Raw genomic sequence first — 9,828 nt, forward strand, 5'->3', positions numbered from 1 at the left:
CATAAAATTACTAGGATCAGTGTTCAGCTTGCATGGCTTCTCTTATTACTGCTATGCTGACCACGCCCAGCTGGGCTTCTCATTTCCACCAGCTACCTTCAATACTTCACAGAAAAAAGGTGACTGTATTTCTGATAGCTCTTAATGGATGGAGACCCTGTGACCAATGATGAATGGGGTAGAGGGAGACTGATGATCTGTCAAGCTACAGTCTGTAATTATTCACCTACATGTTTCTAATAAAGTGAACAGTAAGAGGAAGTACAAGCAGGCCTGGATCATTCAATAGGTTTTATGGGCATGTGCCCAAGGCCTGAGCCACTAAGGGACCCCTACAACCAATTATGAAAACTTCTAAACAGCTGTTTTGACCCACAGTGCAAGTAGCAGTAGGAACTTTAGCAGCAACACATCAGATAAAATGATCTAATTTTTAATTGTGTTGCAGTCAATTATAATCCCAACACTCTTCACGTTTCACCTAAACGTCCACTTCATTTTGTCCTCCAATCACCGCTTATCAACCATTCAACTATCTGCCATTATTTTGGTCAAGGTTTCAGGGTTTTTAGCAGTGAAGTAGTGTTAATGTGAATATACATTGAATTTGAAGCTCCAGATCCTGAAAAGATGTGTCTGGGCAATCTGTAAAGGCAAGACCTGAAACTTTGACAGAGAATGCCAATTTCCAAAGCCAAATACAAAATGTCACCCGAGTTAAAGAAAAAAAAAATTGCATTGTCCTTGTTGGCAGTGATCTGCATCATCATCAGAGATGATGAGAGATTAATGACACATTTTCCATGTCTGCTGTATCAAAATGCTTTAGGATGCTTGATGGTTGGGTTTTTAAGTTTGCTGCTTTCTTGCATCTTTATTATGTACAATTCAGCTCTCTAATTTTCATTTGTCATCTTCTTTGGGGTAAATGTGCTCGTCAAGAGTGGACGCATGCTTTACAGAGAAATGCTGAGCTGTTTGTTGGATTTATGTTAACCTGTACTCTCAACTAATGTGTGTAATCTTGCTATTATTTTATCTTACTTGGGAAACAAATGCGCTCATATTGGTGGCGTGCTCAACCCTGCAGTTAGTATACTGCCATTGTGTTGCTGCATAGGCTTATTGTTACCTGCCGTAATATCGTAAAAAAAATCACCAAACCACCAACAAAGGCCAGTGAGTGGAAGTACAAGGTACGTGTTTCTAATAAAGTGGCCAGTAAGTGGAAGCACAAGGTAGGTGTTTCTAATTAAGTGGCCAGTAAGTGGAAGCAGAAGGTAGGTGTTTCTAATAAAGTGGCCAGTGAGTGGTAGTACAATGCAGGTGTTTCTAATAAAGTGGCAAGTGAGTGGAAGCACAAGGCAGGTGTTTCTAATAAAGCGGCCAGTGAGTGGAAGCACCAGGTAGGTGTTTCCAATAAGGTAGCCAGTGAGTGGAAGCAGAAGGTAGGAGTTTCTAATAAAGTGGCCAGTGAGTGGAAGCACAAGGCAGGTGTTTCTAATAAAGTGGCCAGTGAGGGGAAGCACAAGGTAGGTATTTCTAATAAAGTAGCCAGTGAGTAGGAGTACGAGCTAGATGTTTCTAATATATTGGCCAGTGAGTGGAAGCACAAGGCAGGTGTTTCTAATAAAGTGGCCAGTGAGTGGAAGTTTAAGGTAGCTGTTTCTAATAAAGCGGCTGGTGAGTGTTAAGTGGAAGTACAAGGTAGGCGTTTCCAATAAAAGTGATTAGTAGTACAAGGCAGCTGTTTCTACTAAAGTGGCCGTTGTGTCTCAGCTCCCTTCAAGTGAGAAAATTATGTGTGTGTGTGTGTTTAATCTCTGCCTCTGTTGTGATGCCTTGCCACAGTGCAAATAATGACTTTGTTAGGCAATGGTAATTAACCAATTAACTTTAAATTAACTCTAGACTAATAAAGATTTTCCCTCAGTATATTGCATCTCGATGGGATTTCTTTTGTTAATTGTCGAGCAATATACTGAGTCAAAAAGTACGTTGATTATTAGATTAATTAATCTATTAATTACAGCACAGATCATCCAATTAAAAGTGCTGTTCTATAATTACTCTTCTTTTAATGCAGATGAATTCCTTGGACACTTTGAATTAAGCTGGTGCATTCGTGAACAGGGTTTATATTTCATTTTGGGGTTTTTGTTTTTATATAAATGCTTATTCTTCCTACTTATGCCCTTTTGGGTTGTTTTTACTTTGGTTGCCGGGCTCTTATTTTGCAAGCAAATAAAAATATAAACTAAAATAAAATAATGGGGTAATAATGTTTTTCAGAATCTTGATGACACTGAATGAAAATCCCATCTAGCATCTATTCATAACAAAACGGCCCTGTTTGGGCTTCGAAGCAATCAAAGACTTTGTATCTCAGTTTGATTCTTTGAGAAGTTTGCTTTTTGGAAATTCTGATTGTCATGGAGGCATTAGCTAGCTGACCTAAGTTTGAAATACGAGCGACTCACGCACACACGAAGCACTCGTAAACTGCACAAAGCTCGCTTACTTCTGATACACTGATGCATTTAATCAGAGGGGCATTTTGCAGCGGAGGCAAAGCAATCATTTCTGCACAATAAGCCACTTCTAAGGCCGTCCACTTCCATTTGTGTGAGTGCGGCTCACAGCCTCCCTGCTGCATTATTTATCCCCATGATGAATTACACTCGCTGGATTCGTGCTGCTCTCCTGATACTGGATGTTTCTTTAATCAGTCACAAAAAATAAATAAATAAATTTTAGAAAAGGTTTGAGTTTCCTTTCAAGCCTCGAGAGGCCACAGGCTCTCCAAAAATGTCTCTATGAGAAAAGCTGTAGAAAAAGAGTAAAATACAATCACTGAAAGACCGAAACGGGTCAACTCCCATTGAAAGGTTAAGGAATTCTTGAAATCAAACAAAGAAACCATTGAGTACTGTTTCTTAAGTTCTAGGTATTAACCTCTTAAATTCCCAGGACAATTACATACCAAGGCTTTAGTAACTACATAGACTTCAGTGCAAACTGGCTGAGTTATTCTTACGTTATAGAAGTGTGTAGTAACACTTTGGACCTACCAGTCGATCCTGGACATTTACAGGATTAAGCAAATAAAGAACAAAGTAAAATAAAGCAATAAGCCACTTGAGGTTGTACATTACAGTGATTTTATCACAAGTAAACGTTTTATATATTCTTATATTATTTATATTAACCCCAAACCAATAATGTAATGCACTGCTTCAAGTGGCTAATTGCTTTTATAAAACAGCCAACATACAATAAACATTTTTTCAATAAATAATTTGTTTTTATTAGCCACAATCAAGATAAACAGTAATTTCACTAAAAAATATAATTCCTATCGAGTGTTGTTGCCAAGCAGACTTGACTGCTGGAAGAGGAGAAGTACGTTCAGTCGCCCATCACTGCAGTCATTTCATAAACCTTGAATTTTTTTATCATATAATAATAAACATACTGCCTATATCAGTGTTTAATACAAAGACCTTCCCTTTAAAAGTAGATTTTACTCACCAGACTTTCACTGCAACTACCTTGCTGATTTCCACTAGCACCTCTATGGAATTTACAGTTTTATTTAGCAACATAACTTTGCTTCATTTTCAAAAAGGTTCTATATAAAACTATACAACACATTCTCCATCAATCCCAAGCACCATTTCAGCATGCAAAGAACCTTTTTCATTCACGGTTTCATGGAAATCATGGTTTTAAATAGAACTACTCTCTTCACAAAAGAACACTTCAAGAACTATCATTCTTAATTCCTGGAACTTGTTGGGCAGAATTTGTTCAGCGTAACTTAGTTAAACTCTCTTCGAACTTACTGTCATGTTACCCACAATAATTACCTAGTACTTTGGAGGTGGTACTGCCTATTTACCTGGTTAATACATAGAACTCAAGGGATGGTCAAAGAAAGTGTTACCAAGCATTGCTTGGTAATAAGTCCTCAAAGACCAACAAACCGATGTTGATGGAAAAAGTAAGGGTTCGAAGCCGTTTCCCAGCCACTTCAGAGATCATCTAAAGGGCTCTTTTCAGGAATGGAAACCGATTTTTCATGCACTTTTTTGCTCTAGTTACAATCTCAGCTGGAAGGAAAGTTAAGACTCGCAGAGGAATTGAACTATTGATTAGGCGAAGTGGACATTCTTGGTCAATATGATTGTTTTCATTGATTGCTGCTTCTGAGCCAAGAAAAATCAAAACATAATGCCCACCCACACTGCCGTTCTCACATATGCCGCTGTGCGCACACATACAGACACCAAAGATGCTTTAAGCAAAAACAAAACATCCTGCCCATGTCCTTGGTATTCAAAGTCAAACATGCAGGAAACACCACAATGACCACCAGAGGGCAGTACTGTGTGTATTTCAAAATCATTATCAGCTGTACTCAGCAGACAGATCACCTCGGACTGACCACTAAAACCTCGGGACCGCAGAAGCTACTCATTCCTAGAGAAGCTATGGTGGAACATACAGAATGGTAGATATAGAACATGGTGGAACACATATAGTATATTGGAAATAGAACATGGTGGAACACACAGGATGGTAGATACAGAATATGGTGAAGCACATACAGAATGGTAGATATAGAACATAGTGGAACATGTACAGGATAGTAGACATAGAACATGATGGACACAGTGGTGAAACACAAAGGATGGCAGATGGAAAACCTAGTGGAACACATACAGGATGTCAGATTTAGAACATGGTGGAGCACATACAGGATGGTAAATGTAGAACATAATGGAACACATACAAGATGGTAGATATAGAACATGGTGGAACACATACAGGATGGTAGACATAGAAGATGGTGGAACACGTACAGGATGGTAGATATCGAACATGGTGGAATATACAGGATAGTAGATATAGAACATGGTGGAATACACACAGGATGGTAGAAATAGAACATGGGGGAACACATACAGGATGGTAGATACAGAACATGGTGGAACACATACAGGATGGTAGATATAGAACATGGTGGAACACAAGCAGGATGGTAGATATAAAACATGGTGGGACACATACAGGATGGTAGATATAAAACATGGTGGGACACATACAGGATGGTAGATAGAGAACATGGTGGAACATACAGGATGGTAGATATAGAATATAGTGGAACACATACAGGATGGTAGAAATAGAACATGGTGGAATACCTACAGCATGGTAGATAGAGAACATGGTGGAACATACAGGATGGTAGATATAGAATATAGTGGAACACATACAGGATGGTAGATATATAACATGGTAGAACATACAACATGGTAGATATGGAACATGGTGGAACAAGACAGGATGGTACATTTGGAACATGGTGGAACACATACAGGATGGAAGATATAGAACATTGTGGAACACACAGGATGGAAGATATAGAACATTGTGGAACACACAGGACGGTAGATATAGAACATGGTGGAACACATACAGGATTTTAGACATAGAACATGATGGAACACACAGGATGGTAGATGTAGAACATGGGGGAACACATACAGGCTGGTAGATGTGGAACATGATGGAACACATATAAGATGGTAGATGTAGAACATAGTGGAACACATACAGGATGATAGATGTGAAACATGTTGGAACATATACAGGATGGTAGATATAGAACATGGAGGAACACATACAGGCTGGTAGATGTGAAACATGATGGAACACATAGATGGTAGATGTAGAACATAATGGAACACATACAGGATGGTAGATTTAGAACATGGTGGAACACACACAGAATGGTAGATATAGAACATGGTGGAACACGTACAAGATGGTAGATATAGAACATGGTGGAACACATACAGGCTGGTAGATGTGGAACATGATGGAACACATACAAGATGGTAGATGTAGAACATAGTGGAACACATACAGGATGATAGATGTGGAACATGTTGGAACATATACAGGATGGTAGATATAGAACATGGAGGAACACATACAGGCTGGTAGATGTGAAACATGATGGAACACATAGATGGTAGATGTAGAACATAATGGAACACATACAGGATGGTAGATATAGAACATGGTGGAACACACAGAATGGTAGATATAGAACATGGTGGAACACATACAAGATGGTAGATATAGAACATGGTGGAACACATACAGGCTGGTACATATAGAAATGGTGGAACACATACAGGCTGGTACATATAGAATATGGTGGAACATACAGGCTGGTATATACAGAACATGGTGGAACACATACAGGCTGGTAGATATAGAACATAGTTATACATACAGGATGGTAGAAAAGTTGAGTGAAATGTCTATGAAGCTGTAATATTAAGGAAAGTAGGGCAGAATTACGTTTTACAGAAGCAGTTCATCCAGAGGTTGTGATCTTGAAGCTCATTACAGATCATCACACTATACAAGCAGCAATAGAGTATTTTACATATTCCTCATAAGATTATCTTCAATTTCTACCAATAATGCAGAACTCCATCTCACACAGAGTGAACACTGCTGTCTTGGGAGTTTTACGATAATGATGCCATATGGCGTATATTCAGCATTAACAACCAAAGCATGTGTTCTGCATTTCTCCCATTAAAAGGGCATTTCAGCAGCCAGTGGATGAACACACAGAAACCCAGAGAATGATATCTAAAGTGCAGCGTTCCTCAGTCTCCAATGCAACTTTTAAATTTGTTATGCACACCAAACACAGCCCAGGCACGTAAAACTGACCCATACATGGACACACCACAGCTGTTAGAGCTCAATATCATGTAGAAGTTTTTGATACCAATTCAAAATTAAGTTAAAACAAAATCCAACTAAATTAATATATACATATATATATATATATATATATATATATATATATATATATAAACAAATATATGAACATTTAAGCATAAATAAATAAATAAACAAATATATATATATATATATATATATATATATATATATATATATATATATATATATAAAATATAAATATATCTATATAAATAGAACCATAAACTCACAAAGAACCATTTGCATGATTAAAGGGTTCTTTGCATGATGAAAATGTTGTTGGAGAATGTTTTGTAAATGAAAAGGGTTCTTCTATTGTTACAATGTCAGGAAGAACCCTTTTGGGTGCTACGTAGAACCTTTTCACAAATGTGGTAACAAAAAGTCTGTGTTAAATTGTGTCCCATGATAGGTTGTTCCCCAAAGTGCAGCTGTTTAAAGTTGAGGAATGTGAAGGAGTCACTGAAGTAACCATGCTATAAACGTGTCATAACATGTAATAATATGACGTCCTGAAAGCTTATGTGACATGCTAGTTTTTGCTAAATGTACTCTAGTTAGCGTGACATAAAACATTACGGCACATGACTTGACGATTACAACACTGACACTGTTATATTACTAAACAAAAGCTATAATCAGATGTTCATGACATGTTTATAATGCAGCATGATAGTCCATAACATTGTTATTACATGTTCATAATGAGCGTGACAGTTCATGACAGTGTTATGACATGTTTACCACATGTTTATAATGCAGCATGATGTGTTCATGACAGCGTTATGACATTTTTATGACAGTGTAATCTAGCATGGTTCAAGAAAGTGTTAGTGGTCTTGCAGTGAAGAACAGTGAAGAAAAGAAATATAGTATACCTTAATGATCAACATTGTTAAAGAAACGGCTCAGTGCTTCAGTTTAAATGTTTTTTTCTCACTGTAAGTCATCTTTTACACTCTTTTTCTACTGGAGACAGAATTCTGCCTGCAATTACACTCCACCATTCTGACTGACAGTAATGATTCATCCCAAAGCTCAGTGCAAAAGTCAGTCCCCTGTTATTATTTCCCTCAAAAACGCAACCGCCTGAACTGAAAATGCATAACAGTGGACGCAGTCAGGACCACACGTCCATTACACAGGCTCATAATTACAGTCATTTTTAACGCAGTTTGAACAGTTGTCTCCTTCACGGCTCTCTATTGTCTGGCCAGCTTCTCTCTGCACATTTAAAGCCCTGATCAATAATGACTAAATGGAAGTGTAGACCTTGTTCCAGCAATGTTTGGATGAAGATTCCTAGTTTTCTCTTTAGGAATCTGCATCTTTAAGAGGAAGGATTTGGCATCTTATTTATCTGACTCTGTTGAATACTAAAAATGCAAATTGTCCTATAGTTGCATTCAAATGTTTGGACACCCCTGATCAAGTGACCTGTTGTTGATTTTCTACATGAAAAGTTAAAACATCCTCTACAGAGACCCCACGTCTGTTTGTTGTAGTGCACAAGTTTCATTCATTTATCATTTTATTGGAAAAATATATAACATAGTAAAACATAAACATAAAATATGCCACAGACCACATTTAATGTTTCACATTTCCTCCAGTATGTTGAATTCAATAAATGACCAGTTATTGTGCATCAATAAAATATGGAGGTGTTCAAACCTGTACTTAACTCCAGATTCCAAAAGCAAGAAATGCTGCCATCTGCTGGATGATGGATGAAACACATCAACAACTGAGCTGGTAAAATGTGCACTACTGTTCACCCAATAAACACTGTGCCACAAAAGCTCTGTTACCATGACAACTACAGCTGGGCAATATGACAATATTTATAATTGTTGTGATAAACTGCATCACAGTGTTACAATATGCTTTATGGGCTTCTTGTGGATTTCATTCCTGCTGAAAAAACAGCACAAACCAGCAAGTATTTCATGCTGATCTAAGCTGGTCTGTGCTGGTCACCCCAGTATGGTCATCAAAACACATATGCAACACATAACACATATGCTGATTTTGTTAGCTATTCTAGCAGGAATCAATACTTAAACACTCCACAACTACTTTTTTACTACAAAGAGAACATTCCTAATTCCTAAAACAAGAAATGCTGCCATCTGATGGATGTTGAATGAAACACATTGGAATTAGACCTCCGCATTTAACCCATAAGTGCAGTGAAACACCCACATACATGCACACTAGTGAACACGCACACTAGGGGGCAGTGAGCACACTTGCCGAGAGCGGTGGGCAGCCCTATCCAGGGCACCCGGGGAGCAGTTGGGAGTTAGGTGCCTTGCTCAAGGGCATTTTAGTCGCGTACTGGCAGCTGAGGGGATCGAACCTTCCGGTCACAAGGCTAGTTCCCTAACCTCCAGCCCACGACTGCCCCCTCTATTAAAAAGAGCATTACTGTTCACCCAGTACACACAGTGTCACAAAAGCCGAGTTTGATTGGTTTTAGTGTAGCACAGTGTGTGAAACACTGAATACAAATCATTGGACTCATAGTTTTCATAGTCAAAATGTGGTTCTTTTTCGTCTGTGCTAACATCAGATGTCAGAAAAACTAAATACCATTATATATTGTGTATTATAAAAATGTCCTTGAAGTATCACATCACATTTAGCCATATTACAGTATTTCTATCTCGTATCACACCTTAGCCATGTAAACAGGTCTGATGGGCTATGCTTGGAGCAGGAATAAATAAAAGATGCATCAGCTGAGGCTTCCGGCGAACTGTACTGAGAGTTTCTGCACTCCACAGCAAAAGGCCACATTTTAAATCACTTACTGCAGATTTGTTCAAATTACCTGCACAGCAGAACTTACCTTTGCTAAAGGCATGAGTTCAGTTGAGCACTGCCAATGGTGTCAGAGGCCTCAGAGTGTACCCTGTCTACCTCCTGCTGCTGTCCAGTGGAGTAGTGGTGTCTGGATGAGTGTACATATTGTTTTTAACAGAATCCTCAATTCAAAACCCTCTCTAACTA

This window comes from Colossoma macropomum, unplaced genomic scaffold, assembly GCF_904425465.1.
Source record: "Colossoma macropomum unplaced genomic scaffold, Colossoma_macropomum, whole genome shotgun sequence".
NCBI lineage: Eukaryota > Metazoa > Chordata > Actinopteri > Characiformes > Serrasalmidae > Colossoma > Colossoma macropomum.